Source organism: Chionomys nivalis, chromosome 9 (assembly GCF_950005125.1).
Source record: "Chionomys nivalis chromosome 9, mChiNiv1.1, whole genome shotgun sequence".
In the NCBI taxonomy this organism is placed as follows: Eukaryota; Metazoa; Chordata; class Mammalia; order Rodentia; family Cricetidae; genus Chionomys; species Chionomys nivalis.
In genome coordinates this window covers 38,768,570-38,790,805 of record NC_080094.1, presented here as the reverse complement: position 1 = coordinate 38,790,805, position 22,236 = coordinate 38,768,570, and positions in this window count along the sequence as shown.

Genomic DNA, 22,236 nt, shown 5'->3' with positions numbered 1-22,236 from the left:
GTTCATAGAGAAACTTGAACATGGATGTTGATAGCTCTTTGATTATGATCACAGAGTGAAAGCAAGCCATGTGTCCATCAACTGATAATAAAATGCCACATATTCCATATAAGAATTTGTCCATAAAATGCAATTCTGCATTATTTCATTTGAAAATGTAGGTTACTTTTTAAAAGACCTTTAAATCTAAAGGCCCATGACAAAAGACAAAATGTTGTATTTTTATTTAAAGGAGAGCAGGCAACTTCACTGGGACAGAAGGTAACTAGGGGTTGCCAGGTATTATGGCTAATCTTCATTGCCAACTTGACTTGGCTTAGAATCATCTAGGATTCAGATCTCTGGATGTGTCCTTAAGATTGTCTATATAGAGATTTAACTTCATGGGGTTGACCCACACTGAATCCCATGGACTGGGTTTCAAGTTGAGCAAAAAGGTGATCTATGCATTGGAATTCTCTCTCTACTTCCTGAGTGTGGATTCAATATGAACAGCTTCCAATGCTTTATTACTATCCCTTCTCTGCCTCAATGGACTATTATTTCCTAAAGACCCTAATCCAAAGCAAACTTTTCTTCTTTTAAATTGTTTTCTGTTGGCTCTTTGGTCATAGCCATGAGAACAGTCGCATCCGGTAATGGGATAAGAAGGGAGGGAAGGAGATGAGGAGTAACTATCAACGTGTGTAGTATTTTATTGAAGGTGATGATAAAAGCTCTGGGACTAGACACTAGGGATGACTGAACATGCTGGTACCTTACTAAGAATGACTGAATTATATGCTTTAGCACATTTTCTTGTGTATGAATTATATCTTAGTAAATATGTTTCAAAACCTCTATGTATTAAATTATCAACATCTATAATATGTTTTGATCACTACAGTGTATCATATTAGCCATCTTTCCATTACTGTAACAAAATACTTGAGGAACTAAGTGATGTGGTGGTTTGAAGTAGCAAAATTCTTGAGAAACTAGAAGAGGTGGTTTGGATAATATAGGCTCATATATTTGAATGCTTGGAGAGTAGCAATATTTGAAAGAATTAGGAGGTGTGGTCTTGTTGAAGGAATTCGGTCACTGTAGGTGAGCTTTGAGGTTTAAAGCGTCCAAAGGGTAGTACAAAATGTACAGTTTGAGGATAAAATGAGTACCAGGAAGTATACTGGACTCAGTCTGTAATCAGGAGATAAAAGGATTAAAGAAAAGTCTGATGCTAGATGGAATAAAGAGAGTGGTGACCTCATGGAAAGACTCCACCCAGCTAAGCTCCCAAGTTGTGAAAGGAAATTGAAGAAAGTCTTACCCAATGAAGGAAATGGTCAAAAGCAGAAAGCAGATGCAGATATAATTTAACAAGGGCGAGAGTGCATGATCCAGCCCTAACAAACAGCAGAACTTGGCAGCTTCAGCTACATGCTGCTGGCTTTAGGGACAAGGGATACAAGAGAGAGTTATAGAATCCCCCTCCAGGACTAAGAAAAGCCTCGGAGGCAAGGTGTATGTCATGGGTACTTATCCTTGCATGGAGGCCCAGAGAGGTCATTATGTGAAGCTGTGAAAGGGAAGCTTGGATTTTGTTGGAGACCCCAAGATGCTTTTGGAGATGCCTGAACTGTGGGGTACCTGAAGAGGAAAGCTGCTCACGGGGAATGGAATCAACCCCAAGAGATAGAAGTGTGCTGCACTCAAGAAAATTGAAACAAAATTCAGATCTGAAGAGTATTTTGACTTCAGACATGGAGATGAAGAGTTTGAAGTTTGCCCAGCTGGTTTCTAGTCTTGCATGGTCCAGTATTTCCTCACTATATCCCCTTTCCTCCTTCTTGGAATGGTGATGCATATTCTGTGCCACTGTATCTTGGAAATATGTGATATGCTTTTGGATTTTACAGTGAATTACAGTTCAGAGATCGCCAGGAATCTCAGAAGAGACTTTGAGCATTGGACTTTTAAGCAGAGTTGAGACATATAGTCTATTTTTGAAGTTGAACTAAATGCAATTTTGCATTATAATGTAGGTTCCAGGGAGTGCAGTAGTTTGAATAGGAATGGCCCGCAAAGGCTCGTATATTTAATGCTTAGGGAGTAGCACTATTTGAAAAGACTAGAAGTATGGCCTTGTTGGAGTAATTGTGCCTGAGGATGAGCTTTGAGGTTTCAGAAGCTCAAGCCAGGTCCAGTGATTATCTCTCTTCCTGCTGCCTGTGGATATAGAACTCTCAGCTACTTCTCCAGTGCCATGTCTGCCTATGTGTCATCATGCTCCCTGCTATGATAAAAATGGACTATGTCTCTGAAAATGTAAGCAAGTCCCAAGTAGATGCTTTCGTTTATAAGAGTTGCTATTACCATGGTGTCTCTTCACAATAATAGAACACTGACTAAAACAGAAGATAACGAAAAGGAAAGGATTGTCTTGGCTCTTGACTGAGGAGGCTCCAGGCCATTAAACTGAATCTGTGTTGAGGAATCACATTATCTACATAGCAGAGGAAAGGGTGCTTACATCACAAGCCAGGGGACATGAATAGAAGAGCAAGAGAGAGCACAGCCTCAATGACCTAAGGCAGTAGCACCAGACTCCAGATCCTAAAGGTCCCACTACCTCCAGTAGCACCACCATAGAGATCAGTCCTTAAACACATGATACTTTGGGTGATGGTTACCCAAACCACAAGATGTTATCATATAGATAGATAATAATATATTACGTGTCTGTTGCATAATGTGTAATATATAAATGTACAGAATTATATAACACAGAAATATAACACACTGTGGATAGAATATAATTGCTAATTTAAAAGCTTAAAGGAACTAGAATTTGCTTGATATGCACAGGATTTTTTCCTTTAAAAAATATGTTGTCTCAGCTTCTTTCAGGGATACAAGATTTAAGTCAAAGTCACATAAAACAAAAACATCCCTGAATCGAGTGTACCACTTGTCAGGCCATTTTCCATTTGTTTGGTGTTTTTTGTTATACTTGGTTTGGTTTTATTTGGCTAGGGATCTCTGAATTAAGAAACCTTGATGGGCCTCTAATGCTAGCTTTACTCCCAGTAGCTGTAATGCAGGCTTGTAGATTACACAACTGAGAAATGAGAGAGATACCTGAGTCCCATCACAGAAGGTCATTATTTAGACTAATGACCTCCTGAAACATCAGGGTTCAGGCATTAATATAATGACATGTTTTCTAAACTCATTGTCATCATCATCATCATCACCCTACTTGGATCCACAACATCTCGAATTTTAAGTTTCTTAAGAGCTGTAATTAAGGAGGAGTCAGACTTATCTCTGACTGTAGGAACTAAGGGGATATGAAAGGCAAAGGGTCAACAGAGCCAAATTCAAGGCAATCCAGAAACTGTAACTCCATCTCATATTTACTGCTCTGTAAACAGTCTATATTTGCTTTTTTCCTACCTGGCTGCAAGATTAATTGCTAAATGTGAGAAGATCTTGGAGTTTCTCCATAAGACTTTGTGTTTAAAGGAGAGATTTTATTATGAGTATTCCGAGGCGAGCATGAGTCAGAGAGTGAGTCAGGAAGGTCATCTCATTGGAGGTGGCTGATCATAAATTAGCTTTTGTAGAATATTAATCTCCTCCAGCTCCTTAGGGAAGCTAGCAACGGATTGGTAAAAAGTATGGAAGGCTTAAAAAAAAATAAAAGCGTGGGAAGACAATGTCACCTTGAGCTTCTTCTAAATGTGTGGATTTTAGAGGAAGGAAAGAGTATGCTTTCAAACAAACTTTAGAAGGGAATGGTTCTGAAAAGCAAGATGCTGCAAATAGAGAAAAGTTATTATTAGTGTGCTGGGAACTGATGAGAAACATGAGCCAGAGCCTGAGAAATTTCTTGGTATGTATTTTCCCAATGAATTATTTCTACCTAATGATGAAATTCCTAGGATGGCCTGAAAGTAGCTTTGTAATCATTTTGAGTTTGAATGTCTGGGAACCTACAGCTGAGAATCAACAATATCTGAGTCTTTGAGCTGGGGTAAACAGAATCACAACACAGAGCTCTCACCTGAAACCATCACAGCATCACAGACAGATTTTTCTCTTTCTTTAATACATCCAAATCAGTGAGTGCTGTACTGTTCCAAAGGCCAGCACCACTTGTAAGCTGATTAAAAATGCAAATTATCAGATACTACCCAGATTATCTGAACCGGAACCTCTGGGGCTGAGACTCAAGAGTTGAGTTTTAAAATGTGCTTCAAGATGATGATTCCAATGCTTGCTGAAGTCTGAGAAGCTTTGTAATGGAACCACTTCTAAAATGTAAGCAGATAGGTTTAGGGGAGGGAGGATGCAGTTAGCTCAATGTCCAAGCATACTAAATGGTTAGATATACAAGAAATAGAAGCAGAAGCCGGGCGATGGTGGCGCACGCCTTTAATTCCAGCACTCGGGAGGCAGAGGCAGGTGGATCGCTGTGAGTTCGAGGCCAGGCTCGTCTACAAGAGCTAGTTCCAGGACAGGAACCAAAAAGCTACGGAGAAACCCTGTCTCGAAAAATAAAAAAAATAAAATAAAATAAAATAGAAACAGAACTACCATGGTATAAGTCAATAGAGGACTCTTTGGGGCCACAAAAATCCTGAAAGTCAACACCTCTAGACAGATGCTACAAAATTTGATGGTCACCTAGATGTAGTAGGGAAGACCTTGGACTTGCCACAGGGCAGGATGCCTTGTTCTCTCTTAGGATTGGAGAGGGGAGGGGTGTGAGAGAGTGTACAGAGAGTGGGAGGAGGGGAGGAAGTGGGGATTTGGATTGGTATTTTTCAAAGTAATAAAATAATGATAATAAAAATAAATTTATTGCCCCCACCCCCACCCCCAAGCCTGCCTTGTCTGCAAGGTCCTTTACTGTGGAACAGTTTCCTGCCCTTTCACTGAGGCTACCAACCCAGAGTAGTGAGGGCCTGACTAGAGGGCAGGCCTCAAGGTCCCCGCCAGGGAAAGCGGGCCCCTGCTGCTGGGGCTGCAGTCTCTGCTGTGATCTCCTGGACCTGCTCTGCCTGCGCCCTACTTCCCTTTGTCCCTGGCTCATTGGGGCATCCAGGAGTTCCTGTGTAGGTGCCGAGAAGTTTCATCGGGACGGGTGAGTGTGTGCTATCCTGGGGCAGACGGTCCCGGTAGAGAGCACAAACGCCCCTCCCCCAGCTCCTGCTGCAAAGCTTTCTCTCCTACACACCCGCCCCCACCCCCACCCCCAAGCCTGCCTTGTCTGCAAGGTCCTTAGCTGTGGAACAGTTTCCTGCCCTTTCACTAAGGCTACCAGCCCAGACCAGTGAGTGCCTGACTAGAGGGCAGGCCTCAAGGTCCCCGCCAGGGGAAGCAGGCCCCTGCTGCTGGGGTTGCAGTCTCTGCTTGTGATCTCCGGGACCTGCTCTCCCTGCCCCCTATTTCCCTTGGTCCCTGGCTCATTGGGGCCACCAGGAATCCCTGCATAGGTGCTGAGAAGTCCCATCTGGATGGGTGAGTGTGTGCTATCCTGGGGCGCACTGTCCCGGTAGAGAGCACAAACGCCCCCCCCCCCAGCTCCTGCTGCAAGGCTTTCTTTCCTACACACCCGCCCCCCACCCCCACCCCCAAGCCTGCCTTGTCTGCAAGGTCCTTTACTGTGGAACAGTTTCCTGCCCTTTCACTGAGGCTACCAACCCAGAGTAGTGAGGGCCTGACTAGAGGGCAGGCCTCAAGGTCCCCGCCAGGGAAAGCGGGCCCCCGCTGCTGGGGCTGCAGTCTCTGCTGTGATCTCCTGGACCTGCTCTGCCTGCGCCCTACTTCCCTTTGTCCCTGGCTCATTGGGGCATCCAGGAGTTCCTGTGTAGGTGCCGAGAAGTTTCATCGGGACGGGTGAGTGTGTGCTATCCTGGGGCAGACGGTCCCGGTAGAGAGCACAAACACCCCTCCCCCAGCTCCTGCTGCAAGGCTTTCTCTCCTACACACCCGCCCCCACCCCCACCCCCAAGCCTGCCTTGTCTGCAAGGTCCTTAGCTGTGGAACAGTTTCCTGCCCTTTCACTAAGGCTACCAGCCCAGACCAGTGAGTGCCTGACTAGAGGGCAGGCCTCAAGGTCCCCGCCAGGGAAAGCGGGCCCCTGCTGCTGGGGCTGCAGTCTCTGCTGTGATCTCCTGGACCTGCTCTGCCTGCGCCCTACTTCCCTTAGTCCCTGGCTCATTGGGGCATCCAGGAGTTCCTCTGTAGGTGCCAGAAGTTTCATCGGGACGGGTGAGTGTGTACTATCCTGGGGCGGACGGTCCCGGTAGAGAGCACAAACGCCCCTACACTAAGGATACCCAACCAGAGCAGTGAGTGCCTGCCTAGCGGGCAGGCCTCAGCAACCCCCGAAAGGGAGCGCAGGCACCTCCAGCTTGTACTGCAGTGTCGCCTGTGTTCTACTTGACCCCGCCCGACCCCTTGCATTCGGCCTTCTTTACGCGGGTCATTGGAATACCACGCATCCATGTTTTGGTGTTGAGGAGTTCACCTGGAAGAGAACGGTTCCTGCCCCTACACTGAGGAGATACACCTAGAGAGTTAGTCACAGCAAAGACTGGTCCAAGACATCAGGCCTCTCCTGGCTCCATTTGAAGGAAAAGATGGGCAGGCGCCAATGCAAGAATTCCCCCAACAACTTGAAAGGCAACGTGACATCACCAGGATCCAGGAATCCCGAAATGAGAAGTGTACACCCTAATCCAGAAGAATTAGAAGAATTCGACTCAAAAGTGAATTTTATGAAAATAATAGAGGACCTTAAACAGGAGGTGAAAAACTGCCACAACCAATTAGAGATTACAAACAAAAAGGTAGAGGAAATGAATAAATCTCTCAAAGATACCCAAGAAAACCAAGAGAAACAAGAAAAAGTAATCAAACAGGTAAGGGAAACGGTTCAAGACTTGAAGAATGAAGTGGAAGTAATAAAGAAAACACAAACCGAGGGAAGGATGGAGATGGAAAATTTGAATAAACGAACAGGAACTACAGAGACAAGTACCACCAACAGATTACAAGAGATAGAAGAAAGAATCTCAGACACTGAAGATACCATAGAGAAAATAAACACTCTCATCAAAGAAAACAGCATAACCAACAAATTCTCATCACAAAACATTCAGGAAATCTGGGACACAATAAAAAGACCAAACCTAAGAATAATAGGGATAGAAGAAGGAGAAGATCTACAGCTCAATGGTCCAGAAAATATATTTAATAAAATTATAGAAGAAAACTTTCCCAACCTTAAGAAAGATATTCCTTTGAAGGTCCAAGAAGCATACAGAACACCAAATCGACTAGATCAAAAAAAAACATCTCCTCGTCATATAATAATCAAAACACAAAACATACAGAATAAAGAAAGAATATTAAGAGCTGCAAAGGAAAAAGGTCAAGTTACCTATAAAGGTAAACCTATCAGACTTACACCTGATTTCTCTATGGAAACCATGAAAGCCAGAAGGTCCTGGATAGATATACTGCAGAAACTACGAGACCATGGATGCAAGCCCAGACTTCTATACCCAGCCAAGCTTTCGTTCACTATAAATGGAGAAAACAAAATTTTCCAGGATAAAAACAAATTTAAACAATACGTAGCCACAAATCCAGCCCTTCAGAAAGTAATTGAAGGAAAATCACAAACCAAGGAGTCCAACAATGCCCACAATAACTCAGACATCTAATGACCCTTCACCAGCACAACTTGAAGAAGGGAAACACACAAACTCTACTACCAAAGGAAAGAAGGAAAGAAAGGAAAAATGACTGGAGTTAACAACCACTGGTCATTAATATCACTTAATATCAATGGACTCAACTCACCTATAAAGAGGCACAGGCTAAGAGATTGGATACGAAAACAGGATCCAACATTCTGCTGCTTACAAGAAACACACCTCAACCACAAAGACAGACATCTACTCAGAGTAAAGGGCTGGGAAAAGGTTTATCAAGCAAACGGACCTAAGAAACAAGCAGGTGTGGCCATACTAATTTCTAAGAAAGTTGACTTCAAACTAAAATCAATCAAAAGAGATGGAGATGGACATTTTTTACTCATAACAGGAACAATTCACCAGGATGAAGTCTCAATCCTGAATATCTATGCCCCTAATATAAAAGCACCCACTTATGTAAAAGAAACGTTACTAAAACTCAAGGCAGTCATCAAACCACACACACTAATAGTAGGAGATTTCAACACTCCTCTCTCACCAATGGACAGGTCAATCAGACAGAAACCTAACAGAGAAATAAGAGGATTAAGGGAGGTAATGAATCAAATGGACTTAACAGACATCTATAGAACATTCCACTCAAATAAGAAAGAATATACCTTCTTCTCTGCAGCTCATGGAACCTTCTCGAAAATAGACCACATACTCGGTAACAAAGCAAACTTACACAGTTACAAAAAAATATCGGTAACCACCTGTGTCTTATCAGATCACCATGGATTAAAGTTAGAATTCAACAACAATGCTATCCCCAGAAAGCCTATGAACTCATGGAAATTGGACAGTCAACTACTGAACCACACCTGGATCAAGGAAGAAATAAAGAAAGAAATTAAAGTCTTTCTTGAATTCAATGAAAACGAAGACTCATCATACTCAAACCTATGGGACACTATGAAAGCAGTGCTAAGAGGAAAGTTCATAGCATTAAGTGCCCACATAAAGAAAACGGAGAAAGCACACATTGGAGACCTAATAGCCCACCTTAAAGCTTTAGAAAGAAAAGAAGCAGACTCACCTAGGAGAAGTAGAAGACTGGAAATAATCAAATTGAGGGCTGAAATCAACAAAATAGAAACACAGAAAACAATCCAAAGAATCAATGAAACAAAAAGCTGGTTCTTGGAGAAAATCAATAAGATTGATAAACCCCTATCCAAACTAATCAAACGGCGGAGAGAGAATACGCAAATTAACAAAATCAGAAACGAAAAGGGAGACATAACCACAGACACAGACGAAATTCAGAGAATCATTAGATCTTACTACAAAAACCTGTATGCCACAAAATTGGAAAATGTAAAAGAAATGGACACTTTTTTAGATAAGTACCATATACCAAAGTTAAACCAGGACCAGGTGAACAATCTAAATAGACCCGTTAGTCGCGAAGAATTAGAAGTTGTTATAAAAAACCTTCCCACCAAAAAAAGCCCAGGTCCAGACGGCTTTAATGCAGAATTCTACCAGAACTTCCAAGAAGACCTAATACCTATACTCCTTAATGTATTTCACAATATTGAAACAGAGAAGTCATTGCCAAATTCCTTTTATGAAGCTGAAGTTACTCTGATACCAAAACCACACAAAGACACAACCAAGAAAGAGAACTACAGGCCAATCTCACTCATGAACATCGACGCAAAAATACTCAATAAAATACTGGCAAACCGAATCCAAGAACACATTAGAAAAATTATCCATTATGATCAAGTAGGCTTCATCCCAGAGATGCAGGGCTGGTTCAACATACGAAAATCTATCAATGTAATCCATCATATAAATAATCTGAAAGAAAAAAACCATATGATCATTTCATTAGATGCGGAAAAAGCATTTGACAAAATTCAACATCCCTTTATGATAAAGGTCTTAGAGAGATTAGGAATACAAGGGTCGTTCCTAAATATAATAAAAGCTATTTATAGCAAGCCGTCAGCTAACATCAAATTAAATGGAGAGAAACTCAAAGCTATTCCACTAAAATCAGGAACACGACAAGGTTGTCCACTCTCTCCATACCTCTTTAATATAGTGCTTGAAATTCTAGCAATAGCAATAAGACAACATAAGGGGATCAAAGGGATTCAAATCGGAAAGGAAGAAGTTAAACTTTCATTATTTGCAGACGATATGATAGTGTACATAAGCGACCCCAAAAACTCCAGCAAAGAACTCCTTCAGCTGATAAACACCTTTAGTAGCGTTGCAGGATACAAGATCAATTCCAAAAAATCAGTTGCCCTCCTATACACAAAGGATAAGGAAGCAGAGATGGAAATCAGAGAAGCATCACCCTTCACGATAGCCACAAATAGCATAAAATATCTTGGGGTAACCCTAACCAAGGAAGTAAAGGATCTATTTGACAAGAACTTTAAGTCAATGAAGAAAGAAATTGAGGAGGATACCAGAAAATGGAAGGATCTCCCTTGCTCTTGGATAGGGAGGATCAACATAGTAAAAATGGCAATTCTACCAAGGGCAATTTATAGATTCAATGCAATCCCCATTAAAATCCCATCAAAATTCTTCACAGATCTTGAGAGGACAATAATCAACTTTATATGGAGAAACAAAAAACCCAGGATAGCCAAAACAATCTTATATAATAAAGGATCGTCTGGAGGCATTACCATCCCTGACCTCAAACTCTATTACAGAGCCTCAGTATTGAAAACAGCTTGGTATTGGCATAAAAACAGAGAAGTCGATCAATGGAACCGAGTAGAAGACCCTGATTTTAACCCACAAACTTATGAACACCTAATTTTTGATAAAGGAGCTAAAAGTATTCAATGGAAAAAAGAGAGCATCTTCAACAAATGGTGCTGGCAGAACTGGTTGTCAACGTGTAGAAGAATGAAAATAGATCCATATCTATCACCATGCACAAAACTCAAGTCCAAATGGATTAAAGACCTCAATATTAGTCTGAACACACTGAACCTGATAGAAGAAAAAGTTGGAAGTACTCTACAACATATGGGTACAGGAGATCACTTCCTACGTTTATCCCCAGCAGCACAGACATTAAGGGCAACATTGAATAAATGGGACCTCCTGAAACTGAGTAGCTTCTGTAAAGCAAAGGACACTGTCACTAAGACAAAAAGGCAACCCACTGACTGGGAGAAGATCTTCACCAACCCTGCAACAGACAAAGGTCTGATCACCAAAATATATAAAGAACTCAAGAAACTAAACTTTAAAATGCTAATGAACCCAATAAAAAAATGGGGCACTGATCTGAACAGAGAATTCTCAACAGAAGAAATTCAAATGGCCAAAAGACACCTAAGGTCATGCTCAACCTCCTTAGCGATAAGGGAAATGCAAATTAAAACAACTTTGAGATACCATCTTACACCTGTCAGAATGGCTAAAATCAAAAACACCAATGATAGCCTTTGCTGGAGAGGTTGTGGAGAAAGAGGCACACTCATTCATTGCTGGTGGGAATGCAAACTTGTGCAACCACTTTGGAAATCAGTGTGGCGATTTCTCAGGAAATTAGGGATCAACCTACCCCAAGATCCAGTAATACCACTATTGGGAATATACCCAAGAGATGCCACATCAAATGACAAAAGTATCTGTTCAACTATGTTCATAGCAGCATTGTTTGTAATAGCCAAAACCTGGAAACAACCTAGATGCCCTTCAATGGAGGAATGGATGAAGAAAGTGTGGAATATATACATATTAGAGTACTACTCAGCAGTAAAAAACAATGACTTCTCGAATTTTGCGTGCAAATGGATGGAAATAGAAAACACTATCCTGAGTGAGGTATCCCAGACCCAAAAAGAGGAACATGGGATGTACTCACTCATAATCGGTTTCTAGCCATAAGTAAAAGACATTAAGCATATAATGTGCGATCCTATAGAAGTTAAATAAGAAAGTGAACCCAAAGAAAATCATATAGTCATCCGCATGGAGAGGGGGAAGTAGACAAGATTGCAGGGCAAAAAATGGGAACTTGCGGGTGAGGTGGCAAGGGGCAAAGGGGAAATGGGATGAGAAATATGAGAAGGGGAGGATGGGAGGAGCTCGGGGGATTGGGATGGTTGGGATATAGGAAGGATGGATACGGGAGCAGCGAAGTATATATCCTATCTAAGGGAGCCATCTTAGGGTTGGCAAGAGACTTGACTCTAGAGGGGTTCGCAGGTGTCCAGGAATATGTCCCCAGCTGGTACCTTGGGCAACTAAGGAGAGGGAACCTAAAATGACCCTATCCTATACTGATGAATATCTTGCATATCACCTTAGAACCTTCATCTGGCGATGGATCAAGGTAGAGACAGAGTCTCAATTTGGAGCAACGGTCTGAGCTCTTAAGGTCCAAATGAGGAGCAGAAGGAGGGAGAACAAGAGCAAAAAATCAGGACCACGAGGGATGCACCCACCCACTGTGACAGTGGAACTGATTTATTAGGAGCCCACCAAGGCCAGCTGGTCTGGGACTGAATAAGCATGGGTTGATTCCGGACTCTCTGAGCATGGCGGTCAACGAAGACTGATGAGAAGCCAAGGACAATGGCACTAGGTTTCAATCCTAATACATGAACTGGCTTTGTGGGAGCTTAGCCTGTTTAGAAGCTCACCTTCCTGGACGTAGATAGAAGACCTTCGTCTTCCCGCAGGGCAGAGAATTTGGACTGCTCTTCAGTATCGAGAGGGAGGGGGAATGGTGTGGGGGGAGGAGAAGAGGAGTGGGGATAGGGGGAGGGGAGTGGGGGGAGGGGGCAATATTTGGGAGGAGGGGAGGGAAATGGGAAACGGGGAGCAGGTGGAAATTTTAATTAAAAAAGAATAAAAAATAAAAAAAAAAAAAGAGAAAAAAAAAAAAAAAAAAAAATAAATTTATTCAAAAAATTGATGGCCTTCCTACCTTTTCATCATGGCAACATAGGCTGGTAAATTTTCTGCAGTTTCAATTACTTTAAGGTCCCTGATAGGTTCATTAATCTACATCTTACCCATGTTTAAGGCAGAAAGAAAAATGATGAAGTATAACTAACAGGTAAATCAATTATGCAAGTTGGCATCTTCTGAAATGTTTCTGGACGCTTCAGCTAGTGATGATTGTCAGTCACATTTCAATGTTGAGGTTGAGCAAGAAAGTTAGAATGGTTGTATCTTACTGGATGCTGTGTTATTCAAAAAAACTCTCACTGTTAAACTAAGAAAGAAAGAATGAAGAAAGGATGAAGGTAGCTAATTAGCAATGCTGCAAAGCTGGCTTGATAGAAAATATTTTAGGTCACTATTAATATGAATTCATAATATTTATATAAATATGGTGATAAATTATAATGTTTTAATTAGGTATAATTGATAATATTTGTATAAAACATAATCTATTTTAAAAGAGTGCTAAAAACTTTCCCTATGTAAAGTTCAGTCTTGTAAAATTTTTGTTAAGTGCTTAGTGTTATTTTGGAAATTCCTCATCATTTGGCCTGACAGTACACTGTGGCAGGAAGGCATGGTGGATGAAGCTGGGGGAAAGCCTGGCCTGATAAGAGGCCAGTACAAAACAGGGAGGAAAAGCCTGGTATCCCACAATCCTCTTTTGAGGCCCACAACCCTCTCACCACCCCCCCCATAGACCCTTAACACATAGACCTTTAGGTGCAATTGGCCCATACCGCAGCATTGCTCAGTTGCAGCAGTCCCCAACGTAGGAAAATGGGTTTAGTTGTGAAGCCTCTTCTTACAACAAAATAATAATAATAATAATAATAATAATAATAATAATAATGCAGTATTAAAGAAATAACCAAAGAAGGCTTAGGAACCATTGCAAATGTGTACTGTGGTTTAACAAGTTGAAGAATGCTGCCAATTGATCATGGATCAAAACATCAAAACCTGTAGCCCCCAATACATCTTCCTTTTTACCCAGCATACCTCAGGTATTGGTCGCCTAACCAGAAGCCCAAGTAAGATGGTTCATGTTGTTTGTTTGTTTGTTTGTTCTGACTTTATTTCACTTCAGTTGTGGATTTTTTCATATCATAATGATACTTTCAGGCCAGAAGTTCTTCGTTTACAGACAAGTTATGCATCAATATCTTCTTCATAGAGAAGTACTCTCTGATCCACTTACTTTGAAATATGTCATTTTCCCCTGACACTTCTCTCATATTAGCAGCAGAGGTTTCAATTTAATTGAGAAAAATCACCTCTTATGCCGACAATAGACTATCTCTTTTTTTTTTTTTTTTTTTTTTTTTTTTTGATTTTTCGAGACTGGGTTTCTCCGTAGCTTTTGATTCCTGTCCTGGAACTAGCTCTTGTAGACGAGCCTGGCCTCGAACTCACAGAGATCTGCCTGCCTCTGTCTCCCGAGTGCTGGGATTAAAGGCATGCGCCACCACCGCCCAGCTAATAGACTATCTTTTACCTTGCTCTTCTAGCTCCAGATGAAGCTCCATGAGGCTCTCCATTGTCTAGTAAGTGTCCTATTGGATTACAGTTTCCCTCCACCAGCTCCCAAGCACACATCTAGCTAGTAGAATGCTAACATATCAAGTCAGCACAGGTGGAATGGGTTGGTGGTGGGAGGAACTAAATCCAGACACTCATTTCTGACACTGTGGTCCTCCTACAGCAGCATCAGTATCATCAGCATCACCCAGGCACTGTGAGAAATGCAGATTTGCAGGTCTCATCCTAAACCAATGGAATCAGGAATCAGAACTCATTTTACAACAATCACTAGGGATTGGTATACAAATAACTCTGAATATCAACAGAAATGCTTTAAGTATCACTCCAGGCCTCCTATATAAGAATCTCCTGGGAGATAGATAAAAATACCAACTTGGCCCATCCCCGACCTGTAGAAACTGATACCTTGAGGGTGAAGGTTGGCAGTCCACGGCTCACTAAATGTGGTAGGTGATTCTGATGTGAGCTAATGTCTGTGAACTGCTGCCCCTAATACAATAATATTCTACTTTAGAATAAAATTACACAAGATGTATAAATTTGAAGCTCTCTGCACCAGCCCCTAGAAATTTGAAGATGAGATGTGGAATTTTTAAAAAGTTCCCAAGCGATTTTACTGAGTAGCTGGAATAAAGAGTGAAAAATCTGTGTTTAGAAAAAAAGTCTGCCATGTTCTAATAAACATTTTCAGTACAGTAGCAGAATATAAAATTAATACACAGAAATCAGTAGTTTTTCTACATACAAATGACAAATGGACTGAGAAAAAATAAGGGAAACAATAATTTTCACAATAGCCTCAGAAAGAAATGGGGGTGGTAATTCTAACCAAGAGAGTAAAAGGCTTGTATGATAAAAAAAAAAAAAAACTTAAGACACTGACAAAAGAAATGGAAGAAGACATCAGAAGAGAGAAAGATCTCCCATGCTCATGAATTGGTAAGACTAACATAGTAAAAATGGTCACTCTACCAAAAGCAATCTACAGATTCAACATAATGTCCAACAAAATTCCAACACAACTCTTCATAGATCTTGTAAGGGCAAATTTCAATTTCATGTAGAAAAGCTCAAGATAGCAAAAAAAAAAAAAAAAAACCTGAGCAATAAAAGAACTGCTGGAGGTCTCACTATTCCTAATTTCAAGTTGTACTACAAAACTATAGTAATAAAAACAACATGGTATTGGCATAAAAACAGAGACTTTGATCAATGGAATTGAACTGAAGACACAGAAATAATTCTACAAACCTATAGACACCTGGTTTCTGATAAGGAAGCCATAAATCCACACTCAAAAGAAAGACAGTATCTTCAACGAATGGTGTGGGTCAAACTGGATGGCTTCATGTAGAAGAATGCAAATAGATCCATAATTATCACCCCTAATAACTCAACTCCAAATGGATCAAGGACTGAACTTTTTGATAAAGACATACACTGAACCTGACAGAAGAGAAAGTGGGGAATAGCCTTGAACACCTTGACACAATAGATTTCCTGAACAAAGAACATTGTTAACTAAGGCACTAAGATCAACCATTCATAAATAGGACCTCATGAAACTGAAAAGTTTCTCTAAGGCATAGGACACTGCCATTCAGCCAAAGCCTACTCTGTAAAATAGGAAAAGATTTCTACCAATACCAAATCCAACGTAGGACTAATATCCAAATTATATAAAGAATTCAAAAAATTAGATATAAAAATTCAAATAAAAATTGGGTAGAGATAAGCAGAATTGTCAACAGAAGAAACTGAAATTACTGAGAAACATTTAAATAAATGTTGAATATCCTTAGCCATCAGGGAAATGCAAATCAAAACTACTTTGAGATACTATCTGTACCTGTCGAGATGGTCAAGATCTATAATACAAGTGATAGTTCATGCTGGCAAGGGTGTAGAATAAGAGCAAAACTCATTCCTTGCTGGTGTGAGTGAAAATTTGTACAGCCACTATGGAAATCTGTTTGGCAGTTCCTCGGAACGATGGGAATTTGTCTATCTCAAGATCCACTATACCACTCTTGGGCATATACCCAAAGGATGACTCATCCTACCACAAGGACACTTGCTTAACCATGTTCATTGCTTCTCTCTTTATAACAACCAGAAACAAAACAACCTAGATGTCCCTCAACCAAATAATGGATAAAGAAAATGTGGTACATTATACAATGGAGTATTACTCAACTTAAAACAAAACAAAACAACAAAAAAACATGATATCATAAAATTTGCAAGCAAATGGATAAAACTAGAAAAAAATCACCCCCAATGAGGTAACCCAGACCCAGAACGATAAATGTAGTATTATTCACTTATATATGGATATTAGTCATTAAATAAATGATAATCAAGATACAATCCATAGACCCAGAGAGGACTGGGGAGCATTTCCTTGGGAGGGGAAATAGAAGAGATTTTAAGAGTAGATTGGGGGCAGGAAACATAGGAACTGGGGGATCAAGTGGGGAAGGAGAGGGAAATGGGATTGAGCAAGGAAATGCAGAGAGAGACAGCTAGAATTGTGTGGCATTTGAGGGGTGACATGGAAATCTAGTGCAGTGGAAACTTCCTTAAATATTGAAGGTGATCCTAATGATGACTCCAAATAATGAGGGAAATGGAGACTCAACTGGCCATCTCTTTGCCACCAAATCAAGCTTCCAGTACTGACTTGTCGGCCAAAGGGGTCCCATGGAAATAGTCAAACAACCCAGGCTGTTGCCAAGACAGTAGATGTCTCTCAAACAAACTGACAGCAAGGCCCCATTGCTGAAGACAACACCCACACCATCACCCCTATGTTCTAATATCTTTGGTATGAAAATGTACTCTGCAGGCTACCAAAAGAGAAATGTAAACAACTCAGCCACAACGCCTTTGATCTACAATCTGTCTTGCCTGCAAAATACGCTATGGCAATGGTGGCACAAAGCTTGTGCGAGTAGTCGATCAATGTCTGATATGAATTAAGGCCCAGTCCACAAGATGACATTCATACCCAATACTGCTTGGGTACCAGAGACTACATAGTCCAGTGGCCTAGGGTAAAACTGGTCACTGGATACTACCAAAATTCACCAGTCTTTAAGAGAAAGGGAACCATAAAATGGCTCCTGGCCATATTCTGCTATACTCATAGATGCTATTCCCATGGATCAGTGCCTTATTTAGCCATCATCAGAGGTGCTTCCTCCTGCAGCAGATGGGAACAAGCACAAAGACTCACAGCCAGGCATTACACAGAAAGTGAAAGATCATGAAACACACAGCTCTTAATGAGACATCTCCATCAAATCCCTCTTCTCAGAGTTCAGGGAACCCTGCAGAAGAGGAAGAAAAAGTTTAAGAGCCAGAGAGAATGGAGGATACCAGGAAACAATGCCCTCTAAATATACAGAGCAAAGCTCATATGAACTCACAGAGACCGAAGCAGCAAGCACAGGGTCTACATGGCCTGCACTAGGTCCTCTGTGTTTGTATTATAGGTTTCAGTTTAGCATTTTTATAGTACATGTGAGTGTCCGATGAGTGGGTCCTGAGTCTTGTGCCCTCTCTTGGGGCTCCTTTCCTACTGTTGGTTTGCCTTGTTCAACCTGAGTGTGATGGTTTTTGTTTTATCTTCTTATATTTTTGTTATGTTTTGTTATCTCTTAGAAGTCTGTTCTTTTTCAATGTGAGACAGAAAAGGAGTGAATCTGAATGGGGGTGGATGGAGAGGAACTGGGGGGAACAGAGGGAGGAGAAACTGTAACCAGGGTATATTTTCTGAGAAAAGAATCTATTTTTAATAAAAGGGGGAAAGAAAAATCTATATATTTGATGGTACCTATTTCTAATAGGTTTCAAAGGCATCACTGAATCACAGAGTTTGGGAGGTTAGAGAGGAGGTACACATAGTGATCCATCTTCCTTATGATATTTCATATCTCCTGTCAGTGCCCAGTCAGCCAGAACATGTAACAAAGAAGGAACTGTAGCTAAAGCCTTATGGTGAGAAGAATGTGCTTGCCTTATCTCCCTTGTATGCCCTTTTTTTCTGGTTTATAGTCAGAATATTGTGTACTCAAGGATATGGGATCCCCAATACTGCCTCCTCTTCTGTGAGGAACCTAAGTCCTGTCTTCTATTACCCACCCGGCAAATGTCCAGTCTCTTTCTTGTGTATAGAAGAAGTCATACCCCAAGGGCAAGCTTCTTATTTTCATATTGTCCTGTTCAAAATTCTCCCCTCATATAAAGTCCAAATCTGCCTTTATTGAGAGTCTAATTATAGGTCTCAGGTCCACCCACAAAAGAGTTCTTTACCAGTCACCAGAACTCATCAAATATCTAGAGACAGTTGTTAGGCCTCTTCTATACTTTCTCTAATTCTTTGAAGTTCAGAAATAAGCTTCTCTACATACACATTGCCTCCTACTGATAGCTATGGTTGTGGTCAAGTTCAGACTTTTTTGTTGGACCATATATCCATTCTCCAGCTTCTCTGAGTACTGACTGGTCAAAGCTCAAGCTACACCCTACCCTCAAACATTGCCCTGTGTTAATGAGAGTCACAACAATGGAGATATTATGGCAGGCCCCCAGGCCCCCAGTCAAAAATAGTCTGTCCCATGAGCACAGCAGCCTCCTTGTCTCAAGATGGGACCATTACAACCATACCGGGCTCCTTACTGCTGCTGAGAAGCATCCTTCCACCGACTGACTGCTTGACATGAATCCGTGCTTGAGACCCTTCTAGGAAATTTCATCTAAAACACTTCTCTTGTGAGCAGGAACATCTGCGACAACTCCTGTCGCCTGTTCACGCACACTGACACCCAGTTATGTGATCAGTGTAGATTAACATGATTCAATAAGCCCTAGAGGAGCAGGGCACAAAAGATGGCTGAAGAACAAGTCGTAAGGTCCTTGTCATACCTGCAGTCCAGGAAGATTGGATCAAGCCACAACCTCACATAAGCATGCTATGGAAGAAAGGAGACCTTTGGTCCTAGTCTCTGTAAATCACACCAAATTGTGTATGTACAGATGGCATGAAAATAGAAGTAAAAGCATCTGGGGGTGAAAGGAGACTCATGGAAGGGAAGGAAGGAAAGGGAAGAGGGGCAATAGTGGGTTATGGGGGTTATGTTCAAAGGACAGTGTCTGCTTGCATGAAAATAGCCTTATGTAACAATACATACATTTTTTAAGAAAAGGAGGACCCAATATTTAATGCCCCCATCTTTGTGCCTTCATCACATGTCATTTATTGTCCAAAGGGCCTGATTTCCTCCAATTCACTGTGGGCACATTCTTTACAATGCAATTTTGCAGTATTTCTAGTCCTAACGTAGACTATTTTTCTGTTCTTTGAATCTGATCTATGATTTGTTAGAACCAATAGAAGGTTCTGGAAAGAAAAGTTTGTCAATTCCAAACCTGGCCTCCATTAATCTTGAAGACCTTTTCACTTACTCTTCAACCCTTAGCAAGCACCATGTGACAATGTGTAGACAAGTTTGCTAGATAATAATAGACACATGTTCTAACCACACTGAATAAAAATGAGGAGCCTCTTGGGAATGAGAGCAGATAAATTCTCATGGATGTGGTGTAGATAAGGATGAACCAATGATATGAGAGAGGTCAGGTATAAAAATATTTAGGAAAAGACAAGGGCCTAACGATGGTAAGGAGAGACTTCTCTGTGTGGTCCACCAAAATGTCATGCCAGGAACTGTAAATCAGAAGTAAAAGGAATAATAAAAGTTTTTACCAGATGAAAATTAATATAAAAAGACTTGTAATGTATATGAACATTAGTAGAGAAATACAGACAGCCAGTTCTCAGAGAGAATCCCCTCACAAAGCAGGAGTTGGGGTTTCTTTTACAACTGTTAATGGAGGTTGCTTTCTCCTACCTTGTGCCTCTGTGGGGATTCTATATCTGGATAGGCCCACATCTAGATCTTGTTAAGTGATGAACTTGACAGCACCAGTTCTCCTTCGGAGGACTGGCCATTTAGGGCAAGGTGCCAGAGGACACAAAATGTTTGGCTGTTACTTAAAATAGCCCAAGTCGTTGAATAAGACTGGAATAGTCAAGATACAAGTTTTAATGTGTGGGGACTTTTGTTTTTATTTTTGGAGTTGAGTCTCCATAACGCCTGTAGCACAAATAATAAAAACCCATAGATAGAAATTGGGGTTTACCCGAAAACCAGAAAAGCAAAGCAGTCAAGCCACTAGAGAAGTCTTACCTCTACCAAGTCTGAGTGACCACAAACTAAACAGACAGCCTCTCTCTCTCTCTTCTCTTTTTATATTCCTTATAGTGCTGGGATTAAGGACATATGACTCCCCAGTACTGCGGTTAAAGGTGTAGGACAGGCCCATCTGGATTTATTTCTGCATTGATCTTACATAGCCCAGGGTGGCCTAGAACTCACAGAGATCCACCTGACTCTGTCTCCCAAATCCTGGGATTAAAGGTGTGTGTCACTATTGCCTGACTTCTAGTGGCTTTAGTTTTGCCTCTGGTATTCAAGCAAGATTTATTTATTTATCAAAATACGAACAATATACCACTACAAATGCCCTCACCTGTTATCCACTAAGTTTTTCTCCTCTTTTGTCAGCAATCAGTGAAATGTCAATGTCCTTTAGCCCTTCTTCTTATCATAAGGGAAAAAAACAAACAAACAACAACAAAAATCACAGCAGGTAGTTATAAAACTAGGATCCCCAAAGACAACCTGCCACCATCTGTATCCCCCCGTGGGAAAAGCCTTTAAGCAATGAAGAAGAGCTTTTAAAGAGAAAAGGGCCCCATCTTCATGAGTTACAAACCTCAGTCCCACACCACTCCGACAAAAATGTCTTCCCACCTCGGTGCCCCACTCCAGGCTGGCAGCCTGAGTCTCCTGCTGCCCCTTTATCCTTGACACCTGTTTCCTTCTAGTTGAAAGATTTATCTGAGAGTCTGTTCTCTAGTGTCATTGCCATAATTACCACTACAGAGTTTTCCCTCTTTCCAGTATCAACGCCACAAAGACTTCTTGCCCCAAACAGCAGCCAATCGACTTCCAAGCAAGAATGGGTAAGAAAGGATGGAGCACTCATTCTTCAGCCAACTAGAAAGTTTCAATCTAGCCCAGATGAGATCTAAAAACTGGGCCCAGGGCCGAAGGAACACCCACTGAAAAAAGTAACTTAAGAAACAGTAATGGGTCGTTTGAGGACACAAGTTTTGGAGTCTGTTAAGCAGCATTACTGTGATAGCTGTTAGCTGAGGCCTTGCACACCCTTAACCTTGGAGAAATCCAATCTGGATCAGAAGCGTTCGACTGACCTATAGGCAGCACTGTGTTGTCCAGCACTGTCCTTGTGAACTCAGATGATCCTACCCACAGAAGAGCATCATGGCTAGGCTTGTTGAATCATAGGAGAAAGAGGCTGGCAGCCTCATGGGACACTCGCCTGAATAGCAATTGCTCCTCCCAGCCAATTATATGTAATTCTGACACACTAGATGTGGCTTTGGGTCTCAGCAGGGGACCACAGTATGAAGGTTAGGAAGGACAAGAGGGAGAGGTGCCATCTGTGTGGCCATGAAGAAGCCATCATCCATGTTGGGTCAAAAAGAGACTGATTTGGGGTCACTCATGTTCCTACCAGTAATCCTTCATCTGTGCTCCATAATTAAACCCAACAAACTTATTGGTTCATGGGTGTGAATTTGGGTGGAATTGAAGCTTAGTTTGTCATCAGGACCTTAAAAGATGGGTATAGACCTTACCTAGTCTCCTCCCTCCCCGGGAAGAAAATTCTCCCAACAATTTGGCTCTGGATTTATTAGAGAGGTTTCCAATTCAGAATTATGGAGACTAAGGAGGCCTTTGGTGGACAGAGGACACAGCACTTGGGCAGGAAAGGCTCCCAGTCCAGAGGTCAGCTCTCTGCGCTGCAGACAACACAGACTGAACCTTCCCTGAAGTCACGG